The 19,861-nt window shown below is 40.2% G+C and overlaps 1 protein-coding gene across 3 annotated transcripts in view; it reads right to left on the bottom strand.

Annotated features, from left to right (window-relative positions):
- Window positions 1-18,578, bottom strand: part of TAB2 (TGF-beta activated kinase 1 (MAP3K7) binding protein 2) — a 77,919-nt gene extending 59,341 nt beyond the window's left edge. For 2 of the 3 annotated variants that reach the window (XM_044768383.2, XM_044768400.2), the window contains exon 1: window positions 18,304-18,577. The gene's annotated coding sequence lies outside the window, so the exon portion shown is untranslated. Of the gene's footprint in view, window positions 1-18,303 lie in introns of all 3 variants that reach the window. The other variant, XM_044768394.2, reaches the window with a different exon arrangement.
- Between the last annotated feature and the right edge of the window lie 1,283 nt (window positions 18,579-19,861).

Below are 19,861 nucleotides of genomic sequence, written 5' to 3'. Positions count from 1 at the left end.
ACCTCATGAGAAGGCCAAAAATTCCACTAAGCAGCTGAAACAGATATTATAAATTAAGCTTAACAGTTCACTTCAATCAGACCCTAGATACTCCTATTATATTAAAAACTCAGCAGCTTATTTGCTAGGCAGTAATAAATTCCAAGTACTGGGGTTGGCCCAGTGGAGCAGCAGTTAAGTGCCCACGTTCCGCTTCAGCGGCCCGGGGTTCGCCGGTTTGGATCCTGCGTGCGGACATGGCACCTCTTGGCAAGCCATGATGTGGTAGGCGTCCCATATATGAAGTAGAGGAAGATGGGCATGGATGTTAGCTCAGGGCCAGTCTTCCTCAGCCAAAAGAGGAGGATTGGCAGCAGATGTTAGCTCAGGGCTAATCTTCCTCAAAAAAAAAAAAAAAAATTCCAAGTAATGAATCAGGAAAGGAGTGCTAAAGTAGGCATAAAACAATGATTCACTCCAAAAATATTTGCTAAGCACCTACTACACGCCAGGCACTATTCCAGATTCCACAGATTCAATGGTAAAAAACCTAAAACATTTCATGCAGGAATTTATTGTTAGACCTTGGACTAGAACCTGGGGCTCCTGACTCTCATTTTGAAGCCCTGAAACAAAAAGTTGTTTTTATTTCTCAGAAAAGGTGAAGTATGGGTCAGGGGGAATGTTCCCTATTTCAGAAGGCAGTTAAATCATATAAAACATCATAGAGAAATAGATGTAGAATTACTTAAAAAATACAGAAAATTTACATAGCATATATATGTAATATAAAAATCTCTATACATCAAATCTATAAAGAAATAAATTTTGAGATGTTTCAATTATCTGATGTAGAATATTTACTACCTAATGATACTAGATGAATAAGGTATTACTCTACTCATTGACTAATATTCTATTCACAAACACTTCATGAAGTTTTGTTTTTCTTCAAAAAGTACTGCCAAGTTGCTTCATGTATTTCATATAAAATATAAAAACTTATCTACCAATATCTCAGAGGTGGGGTGGGGTGGTAGCAGTGATTCTAAATATTATTCTAAGTGATCTTTTTTCATTAGAGGGAAGGGTCGAGAAGAGGAGGATTATGGGAATGTGGGTAGGAAACATGGAACTGCTCTCCACACATTTCAATCTCTACTGCTGATGATGACCAGAAAGAAACTACTTTTCCCAAAGTTCTTAGACTAATAGCAATGGAATTCAGACAGAGAGTGAGTGAGGGGAAGAGCAGAATGGGTGGGACTGGAACAAGTAAACCAATAGCCTGACAATGTCATGCTAGCAACCTAAAGTCATCTTGTCGAAACTCAGCTCACCCCCTCCCACCTAATAATGGATCTCTATGTTGACTATTAATAATAGAGCACGATGCTGAAGCTAGAAATCTTAGTCTTCAATTCTTCCTTTCCTTGCCGTATATAATCAACGGCAAAGTTCCACTGATTACTCCCACAAACACTTCACCTTCTCTATTTCCATAATGTCCTTGTTCAGGTATCTGTTAGCTGGACACAATCATCTCTTATCTGATGGGTTAGTCCACTCATAGGCCCTTCTAAGATACATCTCACAGTGGTAACAAACTCTCTAGCTCCTAAAACATAGCCAGATCATGTCACTTTCCTCCCCAAGAGAGGTAAGAGATTTTGCAGAATTATGCTATACTGAGTTTCAGCAGAAGGTGGTGACAATGACCTAAGGAATGGAAAAAAGGCTAGGCAGGAAGAGAGGAGACTTGAAGACCAAGATCTAACAAAGGAGTTAGAAAAGTTAGACAAAATGCAGGAAAGAATGTGATCAAGAAAACCAAATGAAAAGAGGTGTAACAATAATTATTATAAAATTTTAAGTTTACTATGCTTGTAATAATTTTATAACAAATAGTTTTCTAAGAATAGCTAAAATTTACTGGACATTCATTACGTACTAGGCACTGGCCAAATGATTTATAATTCATTCATTCATTTAATGCTCCCCAAGATTATGCAAGGTAGGTACCTCTATTTCTTTTCTACTTCTTTTTTTCTTGAGGAAGATTACCCTGAGCTAACTGCTGCCAATCCTCCTCTTTTTGCTGAGGAAGACTGGCCCTGAGCTAACATCCCTGCCCATCTTCCTCTACTTTATATATGGGACACCTACCACAGCATGGCTTTTTCCAAGCGGTGCCATGTCTGCACCCGGGATCCGAACTGGTGAACCCCGGGCCGCCGAGAAGCAGAACATGTGGACTTAACCGCTGCGCCACCAGGCCGGCGCCTAAGGACCTCTATGTTAGACTCAGTTTACTACACATCATTCTCTCCCAGAGAGAATAAGGATTATTTTATACAGCGCCCCCTGCCTTATTCCCCATGACGCCTAAAACAGAGCATTGACAATTTACATTGTTACTGTGTTAGTGTTAATACCAGAGAAAGCCATTGTTCCTATAAACTTTATTAACTAGTCATAGACTAACATGATATATACATGTATATACAGATATACATATAAACATATACATACATACACATACAAACACACTATGAATCTGGAAATAAAATATTATGGCTTTCAAAAATAATTATTCTCCTGGTGCTTCAATCTGCATTGGAACAGAAACGCTCAGGGTAATTTTGCCTTGTCAAGGTCAAAGGGGAAATGGAATGTGAAAATGCTTTGTAAAGTACAGTGTTTACTGATAAGAAACTTGGCCTATACCTCTACCATCTACCTGAAAATGGGGAGAAGGACTAGGTAGAAGACAGACAGATGGACATCACTTTCTTTAAAATGTGCACAGGGGATTTCCTATGAGACAGGCTACTACAGACGAAACTCTAAGCCCAGTCTACCACCTGCAATGTGTGCTCCATTCGATACAAGAAGTCTGAGCCAAAGTTTAGATGATTTTGCATAAACCCATTACCACTAGGGAAAAAAGAACAAATAATGAAAGGCAAAATGTGTGCCTCACTGACCTCGGGTTAGTAATGTTGCTATGAATGAGAGCATTTGGTTGGAGTGGAATGTTTGTTTGAAAGCATCAAGGTACTACTTGGAAAAGACATTGGACCATAACCCATACTCAGGAATCTCAAAAACTCATTTACTTTCAAAAGCAAGCAAGTCTTCTAGCTTTAAACTTTAGTAGTGTGCATGTGTGTTCACTCATTCATTCACAAATATTTACACAGAGCTTAAGTGCCAGGGCATTGTACTAATGCTATAAAAACTTACATTTAGTGGGAGAAACTGAAAAGTATATAGAATATTAGAACACGATATGGTAACTCATGCAATATGGGAAATTAAGTGATAGAGATATATAAACTATCAATAAGAAAATATCATTACTCAGTTACAGCAGAAACGATTATAGCATTTACAAAATATTTTCCAGAATATCTTAATATGAAGTAAACATATCTGAATGGAACTCAGAAAATCTGTCTTTTCATCAATTCTGTAAATTGAGGCTTACACTCTCTCTTTACCAATTTATTTCTGGCTGTAAGTCAGAAATCTAAGTCTCTCCTTGCTAGCTATTTAGCATTTCTGTTTTTAATTGTTACTTTTGATCTGTCTCTCTGGCTGTCCTGTCTGTTTTATCTACAAGAGAAATGGTGCCACAGAAAGCCATTCAGGCACTCAATAATAGTTTCAAACACTTTTCACAATACACATAGAGCTACTTCATTTTATGAAGACTTAAGACAAAGCTCTGAAAATTAGTAAGACACATGTGTCTACACTACTATTATAGCCATCTACCTATCAAACATGTATAGTGAAACATATATTATAGTAAATATATATCCCCCAAATTGTCTCCCAACCATATAATTTCTGGTACACTTAATGTCAGATACACAACAGTCTGTTGATAAACAGAACCAATCTAAATTTTCATAAAGTTCTGCACATGCTGGGAGAATCTGTTTTTTTTGTTAATAAACCTTAAATACATGACAGTAAAAACAAAAAAGGTTGGGCCTGCTCCAGTGGCCTAGTGGTGAAGTTTGGCGTGCTGCGCTTTGGTGGCCCAGCTTTGGTTTCCGGGTGTGGACCTACACCAATCTGCTAGTGGCCATGCTGTGTTGGCAGCCCATATACTTAAAAAAAAAGCCCAACAAAACAGAGGAAGATTGGCACAGATGTTAGCTCAGGGCGAATCTTCCTCAGCCAAAAAACAAACAGAAACAAAAAAGTTAAAGATACTGTTTTTAATAAATATCACTATAATTTCTCATACATCAACTGGACTGGTGACTCTCAAACTTCTATTTCTAGCCTGAACCTCTTGCCTGAATTCCATTTCATATATCAAATCGTCTATCTGACATCTCCAGTTATATGTCTAACAGGCCTTTCAAAGTTAACATGTCCAAAACCGAACTCTTGATCGCCCAGCCCAAACTTGCTACTTCACCATCTTCCTCAACTCAGTTAACAGTGACTCCCTACCTCCAAGTGCTTGGACCAAAAATCTTGGAGTCATCCTCAACTTCTCTTTTATGCCTCAGATCTAATTCATCAGCAATTCCTGCCCACAGAGGAACTGAAACATATCCAAAATCTGACCTCTTCTCACCCTTTCCTGTTACTGCCTCTGGCCAAGCCACTATCATCTCTCATTTGGATTACTGCAATAATTTCCAATATGGATTCCCTGATTATATCTTTGCCTCACTCCCATAGTTTATTCCACACAGAGCAGCCAGAGTGAATCTTAAAAAAGGAAAGTTACTATCACTTAACAGTTTAAAGAAGAAAAGCCATAGATCATACCAACTGATGTAGAAAAAGCAACTGACAAAATTCAATATCCAATTATGACAAAAGCTCTTAAACTAGGACTAGAAAGGGAACTTTCAACCTGATAAACAGCATCTACAAAGAACCTACAGCTAACATACTTAATGGTGAAAAACTGAACGCTTTCCCCTAAGATCAGGAACAAGACAACCTTATCTGATCTCACCATTCCTAGTAAACAAAGTACTGGAAATACTAGCCACAGCAGTAAGGCAAGAAAAGGAAATAAAAGACATACAGATTGGAAAGGAAGAAATAAAACTGTCTCTATTCAGAGACACATTAGAAAACTCTGAAAGCTACTGAAAAACACTCCTAGAATTGATTAGTTTAGCAAGATCTCAGGACACAGGGTCAACTCACAGAAATCAATCATATGGCTATAAACTAGCAACAAACAACTGGAAAGCAAAATCAAAACCAAAATCACTTATAATTGCCCCCCAAAATGTATCTAGGTATAAATCTAAACAAAACACATATAGGATTTGTGTGCTGGAAACTACATGTCTGATGAAAGAAATCAAGACGACCTAAATATAAGGAGAGAGACACTGTGTTCACGGATTGAAAGACTCAACAAAATAAAGCTGTCAATTTTCCTCAAATTGATCTATGTGTGTAATGCAGTTCCTACCAAAATCTCTGCAGGATTTTTTGTAGATTCCAAATTTTGCATGGAAAGAAACTGGAATAGCTAAAACAATTCTGAAAAAGGAGAATTAAAGTGGAGAAATTTCACTACATGACTTTAAGACTTTATATAGCTACGGTAATCAAGACAGTGTAGTAGTGTTGGAGGGACAGACACAAAGATCAGTGGAACAGAACAGAGAACCCAGAAACAGACCCTCACAAGTACAGCCAACTGATTTTGACAAAGGTACAAAAGCAATTCAAGGGAGAAAGGCTAATTTTTTCAACAAATCATGTTGTAACAACTGGACATCAACAGAAAAAAAATGAACCTCAATCTAAACTTCACACCTTTATATAAAAATTAAGTGAAAATGGATCATACAAGACATAAAGCTTTTAAAAAACTTTTAGAAGAAAATCTTTGGGACCTAAGATTAAGCAAAGAGTTTTTAGACTTGACAACAAAGGTATAATCCATAAAAGAAAAGATGAATAAATTAGACTTTAACAAAATTAAAATTAAATTTTTTTGCTCTGCAAAAGCCCCTGTTAAGAGGATGAAAAGATAAGCCACAGACCAACAGAAAATATGTGCAAATCAGATACTTCACAAAGGACTTGTATCCATAATAAAGAACTCACTAAACTCAACAAGAAAACAAACAATTCCATTAGAATATGAGCAAAAGACTTGAACAGACACTTCACTACAGAGAATATACAGCCAGCAAAGAAGCACATGAAAATATGCTCAATATCACTGGCCATTAGGGAAATGCAAACTAATGCTATGATGAGCTGTCACTTCACACCTGTATTAGCATGGCTGAAAAAAAAAATACTGACAATACCAAATGTCGACAAGGATGCAGAGAAACAAGATCTCTCATATATTGCTGGTGGGAATGTAAAATGGTGCAGCCACTCTGGAAAAGTGAAAGTTTCTTATAAAGTTAAACATACATTTATCATACAACCTAGCAATTGCACTCTTGGGGATTTATCCTAGAAAGATGAAAATGTATTTTCATATAAAAACCTGTACAAAACTGTTCACAGCAGTTTTATTTGTACAGCCCAAAACTGGGAACCCAAAACTCCTTCAATCAGTCAAGAAGCAAATCATGGTACATGTATACAACAGTATACCTCTTAACATTAAAATGGAATGAACTATTGACACCCGCAACAACTGGGATGCATAACTATGAGTTAAAAAAGTCAATCCCCAAAGAAAACATAATGTATGATTCCACTTATGTAACACCTCTAAGTGATAAAATTATAGTGATAGAGAACAGACCAGTGGTTGCCAGGGTGTAAGGTTGGGGAAAAGATAGGACTTTATGGGGGTAACACAAAGAAGTTTCTTTGTGGTAATGGAACAGTTCTAGCTTTATATCCTGACTATGAAGGTTACACGAATCTATACACATGATAAATTATACAGAACTATACACAGACAGAAAAATCATGTTCTATAAAGTAAGGGGGAAAAAGGCTAATAGATCATGTCCTAAAACCGCTCAGTGGATTCCTATCTCACTCTGAATAAAATTTGAAGTCCTTACTACCATCCAAAGATGCTACATGAAAAGCACATCCACACTCGGACCTCATCTACCCTTCCCCCCTCTCTCAATCTAACTACACTGGCCTTCCTGCTCTTGGAACATGGCAAGCCTGCTCCCACGTAAAGGCCTCTGCATTTGCTATTGCCTCTATTTGGAAAGCGCTTCCCCTTTATCACTTCATTCAGATACCTGCTCAAAAGTCATCTAATCAGAGAAGTTTTCCCTGTCTCCCCCCATATAAAGTGATGGCTTCTTCCTCTTTCTCTCTCCACAGGAACCTTAAAACCAACAAAGAGAACTCAAATATCTTCCTTACGTGTTACTGTCCCTGGTATGTTCTTGTACTGCTGAATGGCAGGCATACAGGATGCACCCAGGTACTCAAGCTAGGGCACATGTGATCCCTACCTTGCCTTACCTCACACTCGGTATTCTCTTCTCAAATTCATCAGCTACTCTTCTCCTTAAAAACAGCCTTAATTCAGGTCCATATCAACTCACAAACAGGTTATAAGGCCTGTCCTCCCTCCCAAGCCTGGCTCTTTAAATTTCTCTACAATGCAGCCAGAGAAATCTTTCTAGAATGTTAATTTAAGCATTTGTCTTCCATCATTTGTAGTCAAATCTACTTTACAGAGCATACAAGTATCCTCATGTTCTATCTTCTAATTTTCACTTCACTTCCTATTAACCCACCATGGTGGAACTCGTCATAGTTACTTGAATACATGTGGACTTTCCTACCTCCACGTTGTTTTCTCTGACAGAAATGGGCTCTCTTCTCCCAACCTGTACTTCTCTTTCTTGTCCATCTGACACACATTCAGATTAAGTATCACCTTTCCTATGAAGATTTCCCTGGCGTATCCCTCCATCTCTCACTGAGTCAGACACTCTCTCCTGTAGATTCCTAAAGTGTTTTATGTTTAACCCTATCACTGCATTTGTTACAGAACAGCATACTAGTTTGTATACATCTCCCTTGGGGGCAAGAACTGTATCTTACTGATCTTCCCATCCCCAACACCTAGCAAAGCACCTGGGACACAACAGGAACTCAAAACTAACTCACAACTATTGGAGAAGTGAATTAGATTGACCAAAAAAGAATGTAGAGATGAGACATAGTGGAAGAATGAGTCAGGTCAGATTTCCTGGGTCAGCCAGCTCTTTTGCACAGGTGTGTCATAGATGGCATATCAAACAAACTCTGTGGAGTTTCTTTCCATTCTTTTGATCATGTGATAGCCTATAAAAGCTGAAGTACTGAAGCTTGATCCTGACGCTTGGTTTGGCTAAGATCACCAGTCCAACTTTCCTATGAACCAGTTACCATCCCCCAAAGAGAACTTCTTATTCTATCTGCAGAGCTGGAGCAATGGCTCTCAGTAGTAAATTCAAACTCAGCTCTCATCCTGTAACTCAAGCCACTGTCCATGAGGGGAAAATCTCATGAATAGAATGAGGATGTCTTACTCAGGCCAACCTCAGCTACAAAAAAAATCTCGAAACAACCAATATGTGTCAATACATTTTTATATGTAAAGAAGCAGAATTGTCAACATGGAAATGAGAATTTTTTTTGAAACCTTCATTTCCATGTGTTTATCTTCCCATTTCCTTAGAAAATCATCAAGTGGCAAACAGCACTTAGTCAAGTACAGTTCAGATACACGCTAGTCACAAGGTAAACAGTAAGTTACTGTCAATGCAAATATACAGTGCCTATATTTCCACCAACTTTTGTTTGACAATGATCTCTTACATATCTCCTTGAATACTTTTTCCCTTCAATTCTAGTAACTACTTAACTATGACGCCTGCATATATCTGCTTAAGTTCCAGAGTAGACGCCCATGTTTATCAGGTCACTAATTGCCTTTTAAAAATTAACCAAGCAACTATAGCACAATTTGAGCTCAATGGATTAAAATAGAACACAGTCTATTCTGAATTCTTTTTAAAAAGCAAGTTTTCTTGCTTATATTGCTATCTTCTCTGTAACTATTTTCTAGTGACGACTTAGCACGAATAAAAACCTATGATCAGAAAATGCTAGTATAAAAAGGAAAGAATAAAATACAGAATAGTCCACAGAATGTCAAGAATATGGAAGCAAATATCAATCTTTATCCCACAGATTTGAATATTATTAATTTTTAAAGGGCGGTTTCTTTAATTTAAATTTTCATACAATTGATTATTGGTTTATTTGCTGCATATAAGACAGACTCTTGCAAATGACAAAAGGCAAAATTAGCTTGCTGACCTAATTATTACTGGCATTAAGTGACCCGCCCTGAAAAGATATGAAAATGTTAGGTTTTCAAAATAATCGTATTTGATGAAAACAAAAATGAAACTTCTGTGTATATACATATACTCTTTCATACTACATGTTGACTTTGCTAACAGCAAAACTATTCAGCTATAAAAACTAGACTGAAAAGACCAATATGTACCTCACAATTCTTTCTGCAATAATAATGCTATTTATCTGATGATTAATGGCTGAGTCTCCATCACTCTTTCTGCTTCTGGCTTTATTTCACAGACTGCACAAAATCTGCACATGTATAAGACTAATGAGTACGCATTACCTCTAGGATTAGAGATTTCATGTATACGCTACAAAATGTTCTAAACATACTTATTAAAATGCAGGGGTTTTTTGTTTGTTTATTTGTTTTTACCGTTTCAACAGTAACTACAGCAACTGTATTTATATTTCAGTAAAAAGTTATTTGTGCTATAGGCCCAGGAAGAGTTCTGAAGTTTACTGAGTGATTGATGAACAAACAGTATTATCAATATGCTAAAATATTATTTATACAAACAGCATTTAATACTAATTAGTAGAGCAAAATATTCTACAACAATCACACCAGGTCACTCAATGTATTAAGACAAAAAAACTTTTAGGAAAAAGATCAAAGCAAAAAAAATCCACAGTTAATCCAGTAACAAACATCAGAAAATTTAACACTATACTCCTTCTGAATGTAAATATGGACATAGAAAAGAGTATTATCAAAATAACGAGAATACATTAAACAGTAATTTAAAACAGAGAAAGTGTAAACATCATTTTACACAGATAAAGTGGTACAAGTTTTGTAGTATTATATTTAACCTCATTTTGAGGTGTTTTCAAAATCTGATCCATGCCAATTTTCTAGTGCTTTCCATACAAAAGAACTAAATTGTGGGTTGTAGACTATTTTCAAATTGAAAACATAGGCTTTTTCACAGGAACGGGTAAGAAAAATACAAAAAATTAGTAATTTGCATGTTTATTTTGTGATTAAGAAAGTAACGGTATGCTTTATTTCATCCTTGGTTTAAATAGTTACAGTAAATTAAACATTATAGAAATTATTTCCTTTTCATTCTCTTTGTTGAGGGAAAATGAAGTGAACAGGTACCCTGAAGGAAAAACCTAACAAAGCAACATTCCAAATGTAAAATTACTTCCCATGATTTAAGCTACGTCTAATGTAACCAGAACAAGAACTTGCCTTGTTCCATTTGAAAGCTTCATACTTTTAAAAATTAAACTTTACTAAATAGAAGGTACTCAAAATGAAGCTAATACAAGAGAGTTACAGGGAAGAAAAGTTGTCCTGAAAAGCACAGGACATCATAGGACATATTTTACATTTTGACTACTTCCTGCTTACTGATGCCCACTAAGTTCCAGGTAGGTACTGTGTTAGGTAACATGAGAAATACAAATATAATGAAACCACCATGCAGAGTAGGTATTACTATACATATGCATTTTTCTAAAGGAAAGCTCTAGGCTCAAAGAGTTTGAGTGATTAGCCTAAGACCACGAAGCTATAGTTAGAAATAGAACTCGATTTTAACTTGGACTCATCTGACTTTAAAGCCTAGGCCTTTTCTTATTATACCTCACTGACTCCCAAAATGGTAAAATTAAGCTACTTAGTTAAAGCGGTGGAGGTTGACAAGTTAACAGAGACCAACTCAAAGTCAAAAGTACTATTTTCTTCAGTTGCTGAGAGAATTAAAACTAGGTAAACTCCCTTCTACTCCTAAATCCCCAGTTCATGTCGGAATTATGGTTTTTGTTGATTTCTCTGACTAAACAAAACTTGCCCACGTTCTGCAAGGTCAAGTTGCTGATTTCAAGATTTTCTTTGTATTGCCAAGTATCTTCTCTCATTGATAGGGAATGGAAAAGCAGTGCACCGAATTGCCATTGGCTCTATACTGATGAAACAAGCAGTATCTTTGGCCTGCCTGCCTGGCAAACTGACAGGAAGCAAACTGGTGATATGCTCAATTTTGCTAACACTAAAAACGGTTAACATTAAGATATTAAAGGTCAAAAGAAATTTTCCTTAATATAAATGTCACAGTAAAATGTTAAGCTAAATCTCAAAGTAAGACTACTATTTAATAATTTAGATCAAAGCATAATTAAAATAAACCAGGGAATAAGCAGAATTTACTAACCAGAAATTACTTTTATACCTTCCTCACCTTTTTGGCAAAAAGTCACTGTCATTCCCCCAGAATCTGTCTTCTCCACCAGCCAAAAAGGCAAGTTACATGGTCAGAATTACCCCCTGGAAACGTTCAAGTGCCTGACATAGCACTATCTCTGTAAGACACCCAGGAGCGTGGCAGTGCTTTCACCTTGGTGTTTCAGAGCAAGGCTGGGTGAGGGCTGGGTGCAGGGAATCACACACTTCAACGGATTAATTCTTTTGAATAATTCTACTAATAACAATCAGAGTTCATATATTTCCACCAAAATTTCTGTTAAATTCTATATATCTTTATTCTTGCTTCTCCTCTCTGTCTCTCTCTGTAGGACCTTTCCAACCTCCACTTTATTATCTGGCTTCTGTGACTTGTACTAGGACTGTTTTTATTTTTCTTCTTAAGTGAAACAAGGATGCCATTTTCTTTACCAAGGCAATTAAAAGACTATAAATTTTTATAATGCCCTCATCTATGTTTTACCTGTTTGTGGATAAATTAGACTTTCTTTCTGAAGCCACTCAAATTGACACTCTGGAACAGTCTCTCTTCCCAGTGGTAGGTTGTCACAGTTCAAAACAAGCAAACAAACAAAAAACTCACTAGAGTATCAAAATGTTCAATTGGGGGCCAGCCCGGTGGTGTAGTGGTTAAGTTTGCACGCTCCACTTGAGCCACCTGGGGCTCGGAGGTTCGGATCCTGGGTGCAGATCTACACACAGCTCATCAAGCCATGGTACGGCAGTATCCCATATACAAAACAAAGGAAGACTGGCACAGATGTTAGCTCAGGGACAATCTTCCTTAAGTAAAAGGAACAAAATTGGCAACGGATGTTAGCTCAGGACCCATCTTCCTCACCAAAAAAAAATAATAATAAAATATTTAATTGCATGTATTTCTATCTCATTTCTAAAATAGTATTGTGTCACAACAAACTTCAATATAAAGCAACTTGTTCCTATACATCTTCGTGGGGAACTTTTTAAAAAGCCAAGAAATATTTTGTGTAAATGACTAAAGGTCTCAGAAGTTAAGGGAAGTCTTAAGTTTTAGAAAAGCTACAATTATTATTCATCAGGTAGAGGATAACTTGCCACAGAACAGGAATAAGCTGACTGCTGCTAAGATGTAAACATCTGAAAAATGGTTACTCTTATAAAGCAGGGTGGGGCAGGGTGGGATGTTCTGCCGTTTCTGTGAAAACACCAATATTCCCCACATCACAGGAATGTAAGAAAGTGAGCCATTTAATTCATAAAGCCAGTATAAATCTACAGTTTCTTTGAAATTGCCTTAAAGAGATAAGATAAACTTGTCTTTTAACAGTTAAGAGGATATAATTATGCGTGGATTATTTCTTCTACCTTGCTTTTTAAAACTGATACTCACTTTTTTACTTTACTGTCAACAACTTCATAGGATAGGTTAACGAATACTAATCTAGCTGGAAATAATCAATTTCTTCCTTTCAATTTCTAGGATATTTTTCAGATTCTTGGCTAGATTAAAAAAAAAATGGCATTCAGAAGACTTCACATCTTAGTCTGCGCCTAAAACTAGCGATTCAAAGACTTAAGTCCGGTGTAGCTACTTTTGAAACTCAGAAGGTGCTTATGACCAAAAAGAGTTGCAATACACAGAAAAACTATCAGTGAGAACCAGGCAACACTTAACACACAGAACTACTTCTTGAGCTCCTAAATACAGGCCAACCACTGAAGATATGGTGAAGTCAAGACTGAAAGGAAAATCAGACATGATGTGTCCTTGACAAACTCAATTTAGTGATTGTCCAGTCTAAATATGAAAAACAAATACGGCAATTTGATTGGCTATTCCACTCTTCCTTCAGAAAACCCATCCAGAATTTGCATTATTTTCTTTTATCTTCGTAAAAGTTTTCCTTAATATTTGCTAATTTTTTGGATTACCCCTCTTCACACAATAAAGGAGTAATAAATAATGACAAAAGCAAACATTTATTTACTACTTACAATATGCCAGGCACTGTACTAAATGTTTTATAAGTATTTCCATGCGTTAGAATCTTACACAACGCTTGCATCTACTTGTCAAAATGTTGAGATCCAACTCATCAACCTATATGCCAAGATATGTCACAACGTTCTTTCACTAGAAAAAGACTGCAGGTTTACTCCTGATAGCAGTGACCAGGTAACACGTACAAACTCCCCAGAAAGCACCAGTGATCTGAAGTTACAGTTGCGTGTTAATTGCCCTTATGCTCTCAGACAAGACTGCTTTAGTGGTTAACAAATGTCCATCAAACAGTGTCCCACACAGCGCTATGACAGGTTCTTGTAAGGCTCACCAACTTCAACTATGCTTTATACAACTCCAGATAAGCAACAAAAAACTTGCAATCTACTAAGCCCCTTGTATATATCAGATAATTTACACAAAATGCATAATTTATCATCACAACAGCCTTATAGATATTATATTCATTTCACAGAGAAAAAAACAAGCTCAGAGAGGCTGAGAAATTGTAACTGGCCTCAAATCACAAAGCTAATGAGTGGCAAAACCCTGATTCAAACCAGGATAGCAGACTCCAAATTTTCTGTTGAGCCACAAAGCAGCTTTCTGCTGCTTTTCTGCTTTTAAACTCTGTAACTGTGAAGTACAAACACAATTGTGTTCCCAAGTTATGAGGTGTATTCTTAACCAAAGAAAAAATTTATGTATGGGACAGTTGTTTTTGAAATCAAGAGTAATATCCATTATGCAGGTTTTAAATGAGTAAACATGCAGTCTATTCCCCAACCCCTTTTTCGTTTTACTTTTCTCCACAGTACTTTTTCTCCCAGACACACTACATTTTACTCATTTATGATGTGTTCCACTACTAAAATGTAAACTACATACATGAGGACAGAAATTGTGTCTCCTATTCACTGCTGCCATCTCCAGCATCTTCACGGTCCCTGGCACAGACTAAGTGCTCAATAAATATTTGTGAAATGAATGAAAGATTGGCACCCAGCAGGCATTCAGTAAATGCTGGTTTCTTTTTCTTTCCTTTACTATGCAGGAAACACTAAAAAGGCTACCATTAAGATATTAAAGGTCAAAAGAAATGTACCACTCCCTGGATTTTCAACTGGAAGAGATGATTAGAGATGCATTAGAATTTCTTATTAAACTTCTACATTAAAAATGTTAAGAGGCAAATCAAAAAGATACATTCAGCAAAGCCTCATTTATCAAGCATCATCAGGAGATAGAGGGGTCTACATAAGCTATATTTTGAAGGAATGCACTTTTAAGTGCCAAAGCTTTAATCCATTTTCATACAGATCTTTTACTGATATTAATATACACAATTTTACTTTGTGGCAATTCTGACTTGGCTCTCCTTCTGAAACATCAACTTGTCAGCTGACACCTCTTACTGGGTTTTTAACAGTAGTTCATTCCTTTTCTGAGGATTAAGAAATTAGAAATTAGGCATATTCGGTAAAATGAGTCAACGAAAACCAAAGTGAAAAGTCAAGTGAAATGTATAACTTCATTGCTAGAAGGCTAGCAGTAAGTACTACTTAGTACTAAACATTGTGTTCTGAGGGACAGAATACATAGAAAACAGAGAAGACGACAGTCATTCTTAATCCCTGACTATCAAGATCATAGTCAAGTTGAGTGGTTAAAGAGAAGGTAAAAAGTACAGAACTGCTACCCCTCAGAGCACTTACTCAAGTATTTTTAGCTTTCTGATTCAGCAACAATCTTTGATTATTTAGGATCAGAATCATAATAAATGAAATGTTAAAATACTATAAGTATTTTGGAAATATGAGCCAGAGGTAAATATATCTGAGCACACACAGAAATTTCATACAATTTCAATGTCTCCAGATCCTTACCATCTTAATACAGAAGGTTCAAAATACAATGACACGTAGATTGTTAGAGTCTATCAAAAGATTCAGAGCAATTCTCCTTAGTGCCATTCAGCCCGATCATCTTCCTATGCTTGGCAGCCACCACTACCCACATCTCCACATTCCTAGCTGCCTAAAACTGTTCATCTAATCCTTTACCAGCATCTAATCCCCTATCTTCTCCTCACTACTGTTTTGCCCCAACATTCACATTTGCCTCTGCTATTACCTCATAATCCTTCTACTATAGAGTCCTAATCTTAGATGGATCAAATAAAGACGACATAAGTGAAACAAACGAAAAGGGCTATTACTCTTCTCCTCTGGGTCATGGGAGTCTGACCAGGGAGAGAATGGACTTCAAGTCTTTCTGAATTATATTTAATTTACAAAATCCATATATTGTAAAAATTATCAGGAATTTATTTTCAAAACATCTATAACAAGCAAAAAATCCCCCTTTAAAGGATGCTACCATTAAAAAATAAACTTTTAGTCTTGATCAGTTTATATAACTAAAATTTTAGAAAATTCAGACATTCCTCAAGCACTTTTTGGCCTGAAACTCAAGTTTCATGTAAATGGTCTACGTTACACCTATTTTTCAAAGTGCAGCATGTCCAAAGACACATACGTACATTTCATCCTAAATAGTATTTTGAGAAAAGAATTTTCCTTACAGGGAAAACTACAGAAGTAGAATAAACTTTCATTTTTGTCCAGATACAAGAGTAATCATGTCAAGACATTTACCCAAGTGTAATGTGTTACCAATACTAAAGGAGCAACACTCAGTAATGACCTAATTGGGGATGTGGGTAGTGTCTACTTAACTCTGCAGAGTTTAAAAACCTCATTTCATTAGATGTACTAATTGGATGCAAGTCTTAAACAATATCCTTAGCTGAAGGTGAGCATTCTTTCCACTAGACAGAAGACCAAATATAGGTGCTATTTCAATCAAATGGGATTGATTTAAGTTAAAATTTATTTTTTCAGGAAATCTGTATCAGATGAAACTCTGATCCTTTACCCACTTCTTAATGAGTTACAAAAGCACAGGTTCTACTTATGTGACAGTTCACTAAAGAGGGCTGAATGGCTACATTTCATCAGTGTCCTTTGAGAATACTTTTAAACTCAGGAAAAGTTATTCCACACACCCCAGAGAAAGATGAAATAATGAAGTATGTTCAGTGGATGACTTACTCATCTAATTAACACATTCAACTTTCAGTTGATCCTTTAAAGATTTAAACCTTAGGCACCCCCTATTAGAAACTGATTCGATTTAAGGGGGAAAAACCCCCACAGAAGTTCTGAATCACTGGAATTTTTGTTCTATTTCCTGTTAACACACTGATAGTAACATCATTCAATATACCCGTTCCACACACAGTTTTTAAAAGCTATAAGATCCCTTTTAAACTAGCTTGGCCCTAATTTAATTTGTAGCTTATTTATCTGACAATTCCTTCCATTGTTTCTAATTTAAGTGCTTAGCCAAAGCTTACACTAAGATGAACAGCGTGTCTTCCTTTATTACAAAATGCAATGGTTTCAAAATCTAGAGTTTCAAACTGTCAGGGTTTAAAATGAATCACGATTTCACTGTCACAAAGAATTTAAAGGTATTTTAAAAAATACTCTGCTACTGTACGAAGAGTGTGGTAAGCAGCAGTACTGTAAAAACTGAAAGCAAAAACTAGATTCTATGCCCACCAAAATTCCAGGCCAAATCTGAAACTGCATAATGAGCAACATACCCTTCCGAGTGAGCTAAAACACAAACTAATTCCTTTTATAAAATGTGAATCAATCCGACCCTAAAACTTGACACTTTCCAAACTTACCTAAAACCAGACAAAATGGATGCAAAATTACACTGCCTCCCTGTTGCCTCGAATATGACTTTAGTGTTCAAGAACTTTCCAATGAATAAAGGCACTGAAAACAGCCTCGCATTGGGGACCTTGATTTCACGAACTCTTGAGAAACCTCGGTGAAGCCGCAAACTCCCTCCGCTCTCCTGGAAACCCCTCTTATCAGAAGCATTTGAAGAATTTCTCCCCGACAATTAAGATGACTTGAAGAATGGAAATCTAACATCTCAAATATACTATATATGGAAGGAAACATGGCCAAACACATAAATACAAACTCACACGGTCTCTGACACTTTGGTATACCACTCTGCCCGGGCAACCCCACAGCATCAGCAGCAGAAAGATACACCTGTCACCTGTTTAGCCCGACCCAGACCCTTTCAGCCTCCCTGCCACAATCACAATCTCCGAGTCGGAGGTCGATGGGACCAGAAAACTGGAATGAGCCTGTGAGATCTAGGGGGCCGCCTAGTCACAGCGGGGCTTGCTCCCCACTTCCAGGTGGCTGCAGAAAAGCAGCGCTGGAAAGGGAACGACCATCTCCCTCTGACCCCCACACACCTCACTCGGTCTGTCCTCCCACTGCCCTCGCCCCTAAGTCATCTTCATCCGACCACGGCTCCCCAAAAGGAGTCTTCCTTCCCCCACCCTCCTCGCACACATGCCAGAGGGGCGGGCCGGGGGCACCGGTGCAGGCAGGGGCCCTCCCCCACCCAGCTCTCCCCCTCCCCCTCCACACACGCTCCCCGGAGCCCAGGCCCGGCCCGATGCTCCCCACCCCCACGCGGCTGGAGGACTTGGGGGGCCTCCCTCTCCGCCTCGCACTGGGGGAAGGAAGGAGGCGGAGGGAGGAAGAGCGAGAGGAAGAAGCGGACGCCCCGCAGGGGCCTCGCGCGGCGGCAGAGCCCCTTCCAGACGGAGGGGGTGCGGGGAGAGCCGGGACGGGGGCGCCGCCGCGGCCCGGCAGCGCTGTCCGCTTACCCTTCGCCGCCGCCGCCGCTTCCCCCTCCTCCTCCTCGGCCGCCGCCGCCGCCTCTCCCACTAGGGCAGCCGTCTCCACCGTCGCCGCCGCCTCCACCACCACGGCCGCCGCCAGCGCCGCCGCCGCCTCCGATTCCGCCCGGCAGGGGGGACACCTCAGCCCGCCCGCCCTCCCCGCTCAGCCCCTCCGCTCGGCCGCCGCCGCCACCTCCCTCCGGCCGCCGCCGCCGCCGCCGCCGCCGCTCGTGGCTGAGGGGGAGGGGTGGGGGTCGGGCTGGGGCGCCCCGCCGGCGGCTGCTGCGGCTCCCGAACGCGGGCTGGGTGGCTCCTCGGCCGCCGCTCGCTCGGCCTCCCGCCCTCCCTCGGCCCCCACCCCCCTCGCGCTCGCCTGCCCTCCCCCCACCCCCCCAGCTCTCGCTCGCTCTCGCCGCCGCTCCGCCAGCCCAGTGCAAATCAAAATACTGTCACACAATATGGCGGCGCGACGGCCGGCAAACACCGCGAGATCTGCGGCCGCGGCCGAGGCGGCGGCTGTGACGAGGCCTCCCTCGGCCGGGCGGCGGCGGCGGCGGCGGTGGCGCGAAGATGCTCTGCCTCCGCCTCGCCCCCTCCCCCGGCGCGCTCCCTCGCTCGCAGGCTCCCCGCCCGCGCGCGGAGCTGGAGGGAAGGCGCGGACCGGCGCGGACAGGCGCGCGAGCGGGGGCGCCGGGGCCGAAGCCCGGGAGCGCCTGGGAGCCTGCTTTTGTCTGCCCCGGGCCGCCGGCGCTCGGAGGGGGCGTGGGCGCAGGAGAGGGGCAGGTTGTCCCCGCCGCGGAGCCGGTCGCGGTGTGGCCCGCGGGGAGGAAGCAGCTGGAGCTCCCGTCGCTCGGCCCGTCCGGAAGCGGGCGGCGGGTCCCCGGGGCGGGGGCCTCGTGCTCGGGCCGGGGGCGGACTCGACCCCGCGGGGCTGCGGCCGCCTCCGGGCCGGGCCGCGCGGCGAGGGCAGCAGGTGGGCCCGCGGCGGCGGCGAGTGTCGGGCCGCGGCGGGGCGGGGACACACCCCCTTGGAGGCCGGCGGCGCGGCGGCCGCCAGCCCCGGGGGGACCGTGGAGGAGCCCAGAGTCGCCCCCGGCGTGTGCGGGAGGCGTCCTGGCAGCCTCGCAGCTCGCAGCTCCCAGACTGGAGAAAAGCGTCGGGCTCTGAGTTTTTCTGGAGCGCTTGGGAAAAAAGATCTAAATGCTGCAAGGGTTTTGTTGTTTCGATTTTATTTTAATTGCACGTTCCTAGAAGTCTTCGAAGCAGAGCCAAAGACACTTTAACTTGGTGGGGGGGAGAAGGAGAGCCTTCTGTTTCTATCTTCTTAAAGAAATATTTGTTGAATTGCCCCCGAGAAAAGAACGTGTGTAACCCTTAGACATTTCTCACAGTGTAAAATATTTGTTTAAACATTCTGGCACTTTCATGGTGTCCAAAAGACTACGGCATTTTTCTGTCCCTGTCCAAAATGTCCATATCGCTGCCAGTTTCTTCCTTGAAACAATTCTTCCTTACTCCCCAGAAAAGTCCTGAAGGACCATTT

The sequence above is a fragment of the Equus asinus genome, chromosome 1 (assembly GCF_041296235.1).
Source record: "Equus asinus isolate D_3611 breed Donkey chromosome 1, EquAss-T2T_v2, whole genome shotgun sequence".
NCBI classification, from domain to species: domain Eukaryota; kingdom Metazoa; phylum Chordata; class Mammalia; order Perissodactyla; family Equidae; genus Equus; species Equus asinus.
The sequence above is the reverse complement of the archived record's forward strand: the minus strand, read 5'-3'. Positions and strand labels throughout refer to the sequence as shown.